The sequence below is a fragment of the Erpetoichthys calabaricus genome, chromosome 7 (assembly GCF_900747795.2).
Source record: "Erpetoichthys calabaricus chromosome 7, fErpCal1.3, whole genome shotgun sequence".
In the NCBI taxonomy this organism is placed as follows: Eukaryota; Metazoa; Chordata; class Cladistia; order Polypteriformes; family Polypteridae; genus Erpetoichthys; species Erpetoichthys calabaricus.
Window position 1 is genome coordinate 117,276,913 of NC_041400.2, and position 14,088 is coordinate 117,291,000.

General features: G+C 37.2%; 1 protein-coding gene across 1 annotated transcript in view; it reads right to left on the reverse strand.

Annotated features, from left to right (window-relative positions):
- kcnn2 (potassium calcium-activated channel subfamily N member 2) overlaps positions 1–14,088 on the reverse strand; it is a 387,629-nt gene that overhangs the window by 333,807 nt on the left and 39,734 nt on the right. The gene's annotated exons all lie outside the window — the stretch shown is intronic.

Here is a 14,088-nt window from a genome sequence, read left to right on the forward strand (position 1 = left end):
GGGAAGAAACTTTTTTTAACATTATTCCAAAATCTACAATTAAGTAGCTTCCATCTGTGCTCCTGTGTTCATTAATTATTCTTTTTACAGTAACAATATGTCTTTACTCTACTATCTCCCTTTATAAATTTAAAAACCTCTATCATGTCACCTCTTAACTCTGTTTGCTTAAACTGAAAGCTTTAATCTTTCTTCACAGCTCATACCCTAGAGTGCTGGAATAAATCCAGAAGCTCTTTCTTGCACATTCTCTAGTTCTGTTAAATTGTTCTTGTACTATGAAGAAAAAAACCTGTACAGAATATTGTAGATGAGGCTTCACAAGTGCCATTGTTCAACTTAAAGATAACTTTCCTTGACTTGTGTTTGCCACAACACATTGTGAAACTCAGAATCTTGTTTGTCTTGATAATAATTTCTGTATGTGGAATTGATGAGTCAATGAACTTCCAAGCCTTTCTCAAATTTTTTACCATTTAATATTATAATTAAATATATTTCAATCAGATGGTAACTAACGGTTTATTTGCTCTGTGCATTATTTACATCCATTTTATCACCTACATACATCCTTATGTTCAATCTTAACAATGAAACATTCCCTTATTCTTGTCACCAAGGTGCAACCCCCTAATTAACCCTTAGGACCCCTGAAAAGCTTCAAAATCAAAATTGCAGAGGGGTCCTTTTAAAGAAATTTTAAGGCATGTCTTTGTATTATAAATCAGTCATCAATGAGTTTCAAAGCAAATATATTCAACTGCAAATGCAGAACAAGCTCTTTGTTAGGGTTGTGAAAGAAGCCCGGACACAGACAGACACTGAGACAGCCAGATGTCCAAAACACACACGTTTTATTAATTTCTTCTTCTGCATAGCACATACAGTGCACAAACCCCAATAATGCCCACAGTCCTTTCTTAAGTCTGCTTCTCTTTTCTTCTGCAGCCTCCACTCCTCTCTCGCAAGCTCTGTCCACTACCACCCGACTCTGGCTCCCTGTTTGGAGTGAGGCGGCCCCTTTATGTTGCACCCGGATGTGCTTCAGGTGCTCCCTGATGACCATCCTGCAGCACTTCCTGGTGTGGCTTAAGTGCTGCAGTCCATAGCTCTGGAACCATCCAGGCGCTCCCTGGCGGAGGCCACGGCCCAACACAGGGTTGAGCTTCCAAGCTTTGTATCTGTGGCCCTGATGCAATCCAGGAGGGCTGCCCTCTTGCACCCCGGGGAAGATATTGCCCCTCTCTCGCTCCTTCCCTTTTCCAGGCTTCCTAGTGGGGCAAGATCCCTGGTAGTTTGTCACAGGGTGTTCCCGTTTATTTTACCTGCCTTACCTTTGAATGGCATGCTTCTGCTGTCTGCGTTCTTATTTAACTTGAGCTGTAGCATTAGACCATGGCAGGGTGACGTTGGAATGGAATCACACAGCACACATTTCATTTACCTTAACTGTTTGAAATAGAAGCTATGAATTTCTTGTCTACTCCTGCACATAAATTTTGCTGCACCACCAAACCAATCATTCATCTATTTTTAAGCCTACTAATTGCAATCCAAGTTTGCAATATGCCTGAGTCAAAAGCCGTAGCAATAGGCATTAGGTGAAAACTATCTAAATACAGGTATAGCCACATTCGGTGGATTAGAAAGATCATTTTAGTTGAGGGTGTTGAATACAACTGAAAAGGGGGTGAAAGGACTCAAAACATGGGTTGTAAATTGACAAAGTATTGCTATGGCAGAAAGACTTTGATCACCATTGCCCTGAATTACATGCAGTAGATTCAGAAAGTATTCAGTCCCCTTCACCTTCTGTATCTGCATACTTTTTGACATTGTATAATTAATTTTAAATGGATAAACTAGTCTTTTTGATGATCTATCTAAACTCAATAATAGTATTGTTTTAAGTTTTTTTAATCTAATGTGATTGGACAATCGTAGATGTGTCATGTTGATGTAAATGGTTCATAGTTTACACCCGCCGTTAACGTTATGTAACTACAGATGACCGAGCACAATTTTAGGGAGATGGCAAGTTCAAATGGAATTTTAGAAATCAAAGAAAATTTGGTTATTTCTTTAATGAAACATCCCTTCATAAATCATTCAGTTGGAAAAAAAAGAAGATAAAGGTGCTTGGACCAGACCAACTTGACTTAAGAATTCAGCAGCAGGTAAGTGATTAGGGATGAGCTTACTCACTGACTTTTTCAGGTTCTTTTTGTAACAAATTGAGTTGGCTAATTTGGAGTTGTGTAAGTAATGTCTTTTTTGCCTTCCCTGTTTGTTGTTTCAAAGTGTTGGTACTGAAATGTTATAGACATCAACGGGTGTACGAGATCTGAACCATCTTTCTGAAAAATGCAGACAGCATGAACATAGCCAAAGTCACCTAGACAACAGTATGAGGCTAATTTTTTTTCTGAGGCTTAGTATTGCTGAACAGGCAGATGAAGGTTACAGGACTGGCATTAGAAGGCACAACGAAGATATGACAAAAAAATCAGGAGTGGTCTCCCCAAGACTTTCTCGTATACTTAGATATGGAGATGGATATTTGAGGAGTAAACTGCAACACAATGATTATATTTTTATATTATGTACATTAAAGAACCACCAACAACACATCAAATCAAATTAATAATATATTGAACAATTATTATAAAAGTAAAGTTGAATAAATCAGACTCTGCAGCTGCATGAATAAAAGGTAAAGTACCAATTCCAGTTAACAGAAATAGTCCAAAAGTTGATAGAAATCTACATTTTGTATCTAATACTTGTATACAAAATTTGGTTGACCTAAGTGAAAGCGTACTCAGGTTATCATGTTTACTTACACACACAGACATAATTCCAAAAATGGTATTTTCAGACTCAGGGAGGTCTAAAACATTGAGATTCATCAAAATCTCGAAATGGAACTTTTGGAGGATTCCAATACTTTCCCTATACTTCATATACGAGAAAGTCAGGGAGGTCTAAAACATCGAGATTCATCAAAATCTTGACATCAGATCTTTGGACGATTACAATACTTTCACTATACTTCGCATACAAGAAAGTAAAACTCAACACAGCCTGTCCAGCATAACAGTTAAATATAAATGAGTTTGTGAATAATAGAATGGAGGTGTGTCTTGCAATGATTTTGGTTATAGAAAGTTTGCCACTACAGAAAAAAAGGTTGAGAAACACTAATCTAGACAATAACATGTGGCTATTTTATTTGGCAGGTTGTGACATTTTCAGGCCTGAACAAAATGAGGGCAAAATGTATGTTCAAGGAAACATAGGTATCCTGATTGTAAAGGCAGAATAAGATTTAGGTTGGACTTGTAGTACAAGACAGGTTGGGGGCGAGTTATGTTTTAAGATGTGGGGGCTTATGGATCGTACAATGTGAATTTGTGCCCAGGTGAGGTAAGCCTGGCAAACTTGCATAGGACTGGACAAACTGGCAGCAACTGTAGAATAAAATTAGGATGGGAATGACTCTGTGGGTGTGCTAAATGATAAATTAGGATGCATAGATAGATAGATAGATAGATAGATAGATAGATAGATAGATAGATAGATAGATAGATAGATAGATAGATAGATAGATAGATAGATAGATAGATAGATAGATAGATAGATGTGAAAGGCACTATATAATAGATAAATGCTGCTTCAGTTTGTCCCCCCCAAAAGCTGCGCCCCCATCTAAGCTTTTTTGACCAGCCGCCACTGGTATTTACTGTATAGTGTATGATATTTCTTTGTTTTTTACTATGTGTGAAATTATTTAAATAGGGTCCTGAAGTCAACTGAATAAAAATAAACTAAATTGAAAATTCCCAATTACAGGTAAACAATTTGAAGATAATATAAAATAATAATACACCTCATGGCATTAGTACATTTATGAACATTTCTAAAACTGTGCAACTTAAATAATCTCTAAAGCCACTCAGCTTCAGTTCAGCCATATTTTTTATAACTCATTAACTTGCTTCATTTGCTAATTTGGCTAAGCCTGAAGTGACCAATGGAGTTGATTGTTCACACTGATATATCTGCAGGAATTCCAATCTGTCTCCATGTTCTTGTTTCCAGAAAATTAATAATATAAAATTCCTGTGCCAAGTACACCCTCACAAGTCATTAACAGTGCAGGAAATTCCTGTCAGGAGTCCAATTAAATTATCAAATGAATAAACATGAAGCTAGGCAATGCTGTGATCTACAAGTAAGGCCTTTAAATAGCTACAGTATGTCAAGTTTTCAGCATATTAGTAAGAAAGAGTGATGTTTACATGTCAAAGTTGGGCATTGCTCTGTAACCCCCTTCATTCTGTATACTATGAATAACTTTTTTTAACAAGATATTAAACCAAATGTTATTAGAACAAATCATACCAGATAACATATGCTTCCAATAAATTTATTAAAGACTGTCAATCAACTGTAACATTTACACTTTAAAATGTTTGCTTTAGCCATGGCTAAATATGCTTTTTTTCTACTTTATTCCTTTGCTTTTATATATTTTATGATCACCTATGATTACCCTGCCTAATCTATCAAAAATCATCTGCTGGTTTTGAAATAATCCAGGAAATAATCTCTATTTGTTTATTATTAACTGTCCTCTTTTCAGTGTCTTGTGGAGGAACTCAGCAGGTTTTATCAAGTTATCCCTTTGTATGTGTATTATCGTGATATTTCCCTCTACTTATCCTTTACCTATTTCCTTCAAGGAAAAATGTACTCATCAGGTTCATTACGGGGTTGGTCTACTGTCGCACTTTAAGATTAACACAAACACATAGATATACAGTACATATACACACAGATCCTAATCACAACAATGCCCTCTGAGTGACGTACACACAGCTGGTTAATCTCTAGCACTTCAAACCACACAAGTGCCTTATGACTAACACATACACAACTTTCCACTCTCTTAGCACTTCAAGAGACTTACTTATTATCGACACAAACAACATACAATGTTTAAAATATATGTCAGACCTAAATATTACTTCGGTCTCTAGGAATACATTTAAACATACAAAGGCTCAACATCCCTGGCTATAGGCCATTTATAAACCAAGAATGCCTTACTTTACATACTGTTCCCTTCTGTTAGGTGTAGCTCTCACCTTCATCCATAATAAACCCTTGCAGATCAGAGCATATTGCAAACTCCCACCTGCTCCAGGTGCTCTTAATAAAAACTACCTTATTACCTCAATCACTCTAAATATTAAGACAAAGTATAGAAAGTTAAAAGCTGCGTGGTATTTATTACATGAATAATAATACCAAATAGACCAAGAAATAATAGAAAATAAGATTGATAGTAAAGTCGGGATATAGTCTTAAGGAAAAGTAAAGATGTCAAAGATGAATGTCACAGGCGGCTTGTGATATAGCGCTCGAAGTTGTTCATGAGATTCTTTGCTGATGATCAGATGAAAACTGCCACACGTTGCTGGTGCCCTCTTCAGATGTCACTCTTCTGTTGTCACTGTTTCCTCTTCTTCTTCTTCTGATATTGCTCTTCAGACAAGGCATATATATTATAAAATACTACACAGGAGTTTCACAGCACGTGATTGTTAGATTGGCTGGCTGTCGATATGATGAATGAATTCACTAAGACTCTTTAATCTATTTCAATATGTCAGTTTTCCCAAAGAATAAAGTTTTTGATGTTTTTATCTCCTGTCTCAAGCTGTAAACCAATTTAGTTCTGGTGCCCTTCCCTTCACAAGTGATAAAATCATCAATACAGCTTGAGGCATCTTCTGAATTCCTGCTCAGTTCAAACAGATGGTACTGTGATTGATATTGGTACAATTCAGGAAAACAGAATGTTTTTGAGGTTAAACTGCCCATGCAAGTGTCCTGTATTTAAGTTCATCTTGTTTTTGTCTTGAGAAACATATAATGAAAATATAGACCAAAATTTACAGATTTTGCATACCACGACAGTATGTTTTACTTTTGAATTATGTATCAATAGAACTTTGCTTGGTTCCATTTCTTTTTTACTTTTCTTCATAAACAGTCAACTCAAACTTAAATTATCCATGTTTTTCTATGTATTCATTAATATTTAGGTATTTTTATAACCTAATAAAAAAGGAATATGTAGATATTTTATGTTCCTGGGAATAGTTTGAGAACAGTGGTTTGTATCTCAAAATTCAAGGAGATGAAATCCAAAGTTTAGTGTGGTCACTGTATATGCAGAGTTTGCATGTTCCCCCGTGTCTGAATGCTTATTTATTCCAGATAAATCATTTTTATATATGTGTGACTGGACTAAATTGTCCAGATATGAGTAACTGTGCATGTGTAATTGATTGTTCCCTGTGATTGAATGGTTAGTGGTCCTTATGATCGCCCATAACTGCATTAAGTGTGTTCAGTAAATAGAGGAATTGTGGATGCATGGATGTTGTACTTTTATTATTGTGTTTGTGTGTAGTATTGCAGCTTATTTTGCATTTTATAATAACTATGCCATATCTGTAAATACATGCTGTTATTTCTGTAGTCTCAAAACCATGAGTGGTTGAGAGGATGGCAAATTAGAGCATGTGCTTTTAATGTAGGTTTACTGGTCAATCTTTAACCCTTTAACCGCCAACTCCCTAAATATTCCCCACGCCAGGCGAAATCTGAACAATTTTCGTTTTTTTACTTTTTTACATTTTTTTTACATTTTTTACATTTATTCAAGCAGTATTGACCACTAAATGTTGTGCAAGTTGCCAGTGTATACACGAAATCTATAAATGTAACCTGAATTCTCAGCTAAGCAAAACATCTTGATACCAAACCGTGCCCTTTTCAATGGTAGATACTGTCGAAACTGTAAGCGGCCCTTCCACGACAATAAACTTTCATCAACTGCAACTGACGGTCCTGGCATGTAGGGCAACTGAAATGCTTCAAATAAATGATCAATCAAAGGACGTAGCTTGAACAAGTGGTCGCGGTTTGGATCTTTCTTATCTGGCTCGTTTCTGTTGTCATTCAAATGAAAGAATTTCAGCAGCAAAGAGAATCGGTTACGTGTCATGACAGCTGCAAAAATAGGTGTTGCATACATAGGATCTGTAGACCAGTACATCTCAATATCTGGTTTTCTGATTATTCCCATCAACATCAAAATCCCAATGAATTTTTTCATTTCGTTTTCATCAGTGTCAAACCAAGCACGAACACGGGAATGTGGAGGTAAATTGGGATTTTTCTCAATAAACTGTGCTGCATACAGATTTGTCTGATGAACAAAATGTCTGATCAAATCAGGTGACACAAACAGCTCATAAAACTGCTCAGCAGTGTAATTGTTTACATCAACAATAAAGCCACACGTTCCCTCAAACGAATGCAGAAAAGGTAGTTCACCACGGGCAGCAGCCCAGCTGAGATGCTGGGGATACACCCACTCAGCGCCGTCATCCGATGCGTCTTCATTCACAGTATCATGCAGCGCACGTTGCTGCTCATCACTGTAGCTAAAATCTTCTTCAGAACTGCTACAATCATGATCAGAACTGTCCAAAATCGCCTGCAAAGCCTCACTTGAAGTCAGTTTACATTTCGCCATATTCACAGCTGTTACATGCGAATCACGTCACATGACCGGCCAAAACAACCACAGACTTGTCGAAATACAACGTAGTAATAATACCCACGCCAAACCGTCAGTTATACTACTTGCCAGGCATTCATATCACCACAGGCAAATGTGCCGGATAATTCCGGCAGTATGGCGTTAGCAATAAAACAACGGTGCCGGATATATCCGGCAGAGGGCGGTTAAGGGGTTAAGGAACTTGGGAGCGCACTAGTCAATGATGACTTAATGAGCAGAAAATGAGTAGAGTTCACGAACCCTATATTGCCTAAAAGTGTCAATCACCATAAACAGAGAAGGCTGTGGAGGCTTTAACTGACAAAGGTCTAAAGTATTGCCTAGGCCATTTCCTCCTTCACAGGTGTAGGCAAGTGGATCTCTGTATTATAATAATAGGCTTAGTGGTGAAAAGTCTAAATAATGTTTAAAACTCTTCTTTCTGTCCAAAAGGTCATACTAGTGCATCTCTGACTGAGATGGCATAACCCCAGGTTAGACTGGGCCCATTGGATAACTGGTCTGCAGCTAAAACTAGCTCATCTCAGACGTATATACTGCTTTAACAGCCTCAAATGTATTTTGTGGATTTTGTTTGCAAAGAATACTTTTTCATGTCACTACCTAAAGCTTATGATTGTGTTACCAAGTTACTACCAGGTACCCCATCTTTCATTCTTTTTTTTATCCTTTTTGGAATTTATTAAAAACATATAACATTCCATACAAACAAGTCAAAACTAAATTCAAATCAACCCCCACCCATGAGAAAGAGTGGATTGCCAACAGCCAGAGTAAAACAACTGAAAGTAGTAAACAGAGAAAGACTGGAAGCCAAATGTCTACCTTTAATAAATCTGGTTTGGTCTTGTGATATTACTGAAGGAACCACTTTCTCAGTCCTTCTAGCTAGGGCTTTAAAGAGTATCTTAACATCATTATTCAGAAGTGAGATTGGTCTTTATGATGCACATTGTAATAAGTCCTTATTTTTCTTAGGAAAAATTGTAATTAATGCTTGGTGAAATGTTTGAGGCAGACTTTTTTGTCTCTAGCTTCTATAAATTTTGCTAGTAAGAGGGACTTATTGAATGACTCTGAGCAAGTGAGGCATTATATATAAACATCTGTAATGTAGTTCTGTACTTGTGCAAAGTAAACACCTTCACAAAGTGATTATAAGTACTACCTGAACGACTGTATTACAATTATGCACTTATAAACTCTTTAGATTAATGATATTTTTAAAAATGTACTAGAGGCTCATTATTTATTTATTTATATGATTTTCCAGTTTGAAAACCTGCTGTAAAGAAAAAGGAGTTCAGTCCTTTGGGGAGACATTGACTATAAATTTTATTATATCCAATTTCTTAATTGGAGCTAATTATATTTTAAAACAGAAAGCATATTGGTCATGTAAAACACAGATAACTGATTTGTATAAACTACAGTTTTTATACAAAACTCAGGTTCACTAAATAACTAAAATAAAGTTGATGCTATGAACCTATTCAGACTTAATTCAGTAAGGCACAAATTAGCATCTGATTAAGAAACTGTCTACAAATAAATGCTTGGTTTTAGTGGCTCTCTTTGGGCTGAGATGAGCAGCTTATGGTTAAAGACATTTTTGGCATAAGGGCATTATATAACACTTACTTGGCTTTGTCAATGCCTTATAACCTCGCATATAAATCAGGTCTTGAAACCCGAAAAATCGATCATTATATCAGACCCCGACTCATAAGCCCGTTCAAAAATATGACACTTAATCTTTTTTTTCTTTTACATCTTCTTGCTTCCTCCAATCTTGCACCAGTTTCTCAGACACATTGAATTTTGTTGCAGCAGCACAGTTACTAATTTCTTTCGCCACTTCAACAACTGTTAATTTAAAACCAGCCTCATATTTTCTGATCGAAGACTCCATCGTACTTAAGGGATGCTCTTACAATAAAGGTGTAAGAGGATGTGAGATACAAAAAACACTAAACAGTGCAAACATCACTTCGGAATAGTTTGGGTATTACCGTGTGGTCACATAGGCACAATACATAGAAAAAAAAGGCAGTGTGTGCCGTGGTTACTCTCTCAAGTGGGCGTTAGCATATAATAATGTCTTGGACCAATAGCATGAGTTTTCCGCATTTGACTTATATGACCGACATTATAAAATACGGGAAATTATACGTAAATCAAGCTCCGACTTATCCGCGGGAGAACTTAAATGCGAGTATATACGGTATATAAAGCATTTTATTTCCGCAAAAAAGCTTAGCCTGTCTCTCTTCTAGCTTGACTCTCTCTCTTCTATATAGAAATAAATTTAACAAACATCATAAGTCATCCTATACTGTATACCTTGGAACTCATTATTGCTGCAAAGTGCTTGTAAATCTGGTGTGTGGGCCCTTCACTGGATTGGCACCCTTTACAGGGTTGGTTTCTGAATTGTACCAAGTGCTTCCCAGGATAAGCTGTGGTTCACACAACCCTGAGACAGAAAATGAAGGGAGACTAAGGAAGATACAGTATGTCACAGAGCCACTAGCTTGTAGTTTTTAAATCAGCAGTTTTTGGTAAGGTAGTGTTACCATTTCATAAACTGTTACTGGCATGTCAAATAGCTCTGATTTTCAATACACTAGGTCACTTCACAATTGAGCAATTATCAGGAAATAAAAACTCTAATCAATATATTTGAAAATGGTTTAGGGTGTAGGATAGAGTATAAGGAATTTGGCAATAAGCAACTTTTGCCTTTAAGGGCGTATAAGCTGTATATCACTTTCTTGAGAATGTTAGACTACATATAGTCAGAACTTGGTGATTTTTCTTTTATATCTGTTTTACTGTTTACAGTACACTGCAAAACACAGTATAATTTCAAAACTAGTATTATAAATGACACATTCTCTGTTACTACTGGCACATTATCTGCAATGGAGAAGAATTTGGGTAAATCAAATACTTGACACTCATGTTTGTCTGCTCTTTGAGTATCATGTGATTATTGAAACACTGATATGTTGGGCTAATTTCATATAATAAGCAATATTTTACTCCAATTGTCTCATTTTTAGTACCATTATTTTTAATACTAATTATACATAGTTCAATATCTTTTTTTAGTTATCTTACTCCTTCATTGAGAATATCCATTAGTTAATATGCCATTTCCAGTTTTCATCAAACAATTTAGCAGGTGATCAAACATACATTTTCTGTTTATTGTACTGTTTCTCAAGTGCCCTGACATTTAAGAATGTATTCCATTTTACTTGAAGGCTTCACCTTATAGAGAATGTCAGTTATTAATGATTTTATTAACTAAACAAAACCCTGCAATTCTAGTAACTTAAATTGTACAACTAAGTGTAGTTTGTTGACTGTAGGTGGCATGGGAACCAGAAGTGAGGTGAGCCATGCTGGGTGGTAAGCACTGGCTTGAATTTAGCTGCTGTGTCCAAGAGTGGAAAACAGTGTCAGGATGCAGTCCAGGGGAAATCCTTGGGCACTTGGAGTGGCTGACATTACACAAGTTCAGTGGACAAGACTTGAAGACCTTCTTTTGGGGCTGTCTGTAGCCCCAACAGCACATATGGCAGATGATCAATCCAGCTGTCGTTGGTAAGAGAGGCATTGAGGACTAACTTTAGTGACCGGTGAAATCACTCATAATGGCCATTAGCTTAAGGTTGATAGGCATTGGTATGGTGCAGTGTTGTACCAAGATCCTGTGCCATTGCAGCCCATAGCTGCGAAATAAACACTTAGCCTTGGTCGGTGTGCCAAACTATGCATCCCAAATGCTGATAAAACCTCTGGCTATGTTTGTGACAGTCGTAGACATCAAAGCAACAGCTTCTGGCCAAGTGGTAGTCCTGTCAACAACAGTGAGCAGGTGTGTAGATGGAGGAAGGGGACCTACAAGGCTGATGTGAACATGATTGCCAATGACGAGCAAGGCATGAATGAGGTCAGTAGGGCTTTTACTTTGCAATGTATTTTAGTATTAGTATAAAGGCTGAGGAAGAACAACAGGTAGATGATTCACCTTTTACAAGAACACTGATTTCTGAGCACTAGGGCAAAGCATAATTAGAGTGGCTCAAGAGGCAAATCAGGAATATCTTTGAGTGGCTTACTCAAAATTCATTAAACCCATTGGAAATAAACAATACTGTTTACAAATGGCCAGTGTACAGGAAAAACATTACATTTTTCAGATAATAGGTCTTTTACTTTTAGTCTGAAGTTTTGTCTTGCTAAGAAGGAGTGCAGTGAATGCTGGGGAAGCAGGATTGTAGAGTGATTTTCTTTACCTTTAAGCCCCAGAAAAATATCCTTGAGCTTAGTGATAATGATGTACTCTTAACATTTTAATATACTTACTTTCATTGTGTTTTGAGAAACTGTAGAATGTCAACTCTCCAACTAAAGATGAGAAAGAGGGCCTGGTTGTTTGGGCAAGTAAGGGGGGAGGGGGGGTTTAGCAGTTGCCTTTTTTTAGAAAAACTTATACTTTTGGATAGATCTCTATCTATCTGTCTCTCTCTCTCTCTCTCTCTCTCTCTATATATATATATATATATATATATATATATTTATATATATATATATATATATATATATATATATATATATCTCTATATCTATATATATATATATATATAAATAAATTTTGCTTCAGAACACATACTTTACAAAAAAGGGAAAACCAAGCCACCTTGACGTTGCTGTTGGGCAGGGCCAGTCAATCAATTAGACAAAATAGGCAGCCACCTAGAGGGGCAACATCTGAAGGGCAGTGTTTATGAAAGTTAAGGGGTGTGTGCTACAAGATCTGTGATGATACTGAGTGGTTACTGTTACCTACTAATTGCTGTTTATGTAAAAGTTTGCACGCTCGGTACACCAAGGAACACGCAGTCTTTAAAATCAGCAATACACGTTTGTGCTACTGAAGGGGCACACACACAGGACACCCGGTTGTTGAAGCCTTATAATACCGATTACCTGCAATGAACAACGAAGTGGGACATCTATCCGCCTAGTGCTCCAAAAGGACTTTGACCAGCATTGCTGTTGGGACTGCATGAAGACAAGTAGTATGATTGTATATAAATACAACATACAGTGGTGTGAAAAACTATTTGCCCCCTTCCTGATTTCTTATTCTTTTGCACGTTTGTCACACAAAATGTTTCTGATCATCAAACACATTTAACCATTAGTCAAATATAACACAAGTAAACACAAAATGCAGTTTGTAAATGGTGGTTTTTATTATTTAGGGAGAAAAAAAAATCCAAACCTACATGGCCCTGTGTGAAAAAGTAATTGCCCCCTGAACCTAATAACTGGTTGGGCCACCCTTAGCAGCACTAACTGCAATCAAGCGTTTGCGATAACTTGCAATGAGTCTATTACAGCGCTCTGGAGGAATTTTGGCCCACTCATCTTTGCACAATTGTTGTAATTCAGCTTTATTTGAGGGTTTTCTAGCATGAACCGCCTTTTTAAGGTCATGCCATAGTATCTCAATTGGATTCAGGTCAGGACTTTGACTAGGCCACTCCAAAGTCTTCATTTTGTTTTTCTTCAGCCATTCAGAGGTGGATTTGCTGGTGTGTTTTGGGTCATTGTCCTGTTGCAGCACCCAAGATCGCTTCAGCTTGAGTTGACGAACAGATGGCCGGACATTCTCCTTCAGGATTTTTTGGTAGACAGTAGAATTCATGGTTCCATCTATCACAGCAAGCCTTCCAGGTCCTGAAGCAGCAAAACAACCCCAGACCATCACACTACCACCACCATATTTTACTGTTGGTATGATGTTCTTTTTCTGAAATGCTGTGTTACTTTTACGCCAGATGTAACGGGACATTTGCCTTCCAAAAATTTCAACTTTTGTCTCATCAGTCCACAAGGTATTTTCCCAAAAGTCTTGGCAATCATTGAGATGTTTCTTAGCAAAATTGAGACGAGCCCTAATGTTCTTTTTGCTTAACAGTGGTTTGCGTCTTGGAAATCTGCCATGCAGGCCGTTTTTGCCCAGTCTCTTTCTTATGGTGGAGGTGTGAACACTGACCTTAATTGAGGCAAGTGAGGCCTGCAGTTCTTTAGACGTTGTCCTGGGGTCTTTTGTGATCTCTCGGATAAGTCGTCTCTGCGCTCTTGGGGTAATTTTGGTCGGCCGGCCACTCCTGGGAAGGTTCACCACTGTTCCATGTTTTTGCCATTTGTGGATAATGGCTCTCACTGTGGTTCGCTGGAGTCCCAAAGCTTTAGAAATGGCTTTATAACCTTTACCAGACTGATAGATCTCAATTACTTCTGTTCTCATTTGTTCCTGAATTTCTTTGGATCTTGGCATGATGTCTAGCTTTTGAGGTGCTTTTGGTCTACTTCTCTGTGTCAGGCAGCTTCTATTTAAGTGA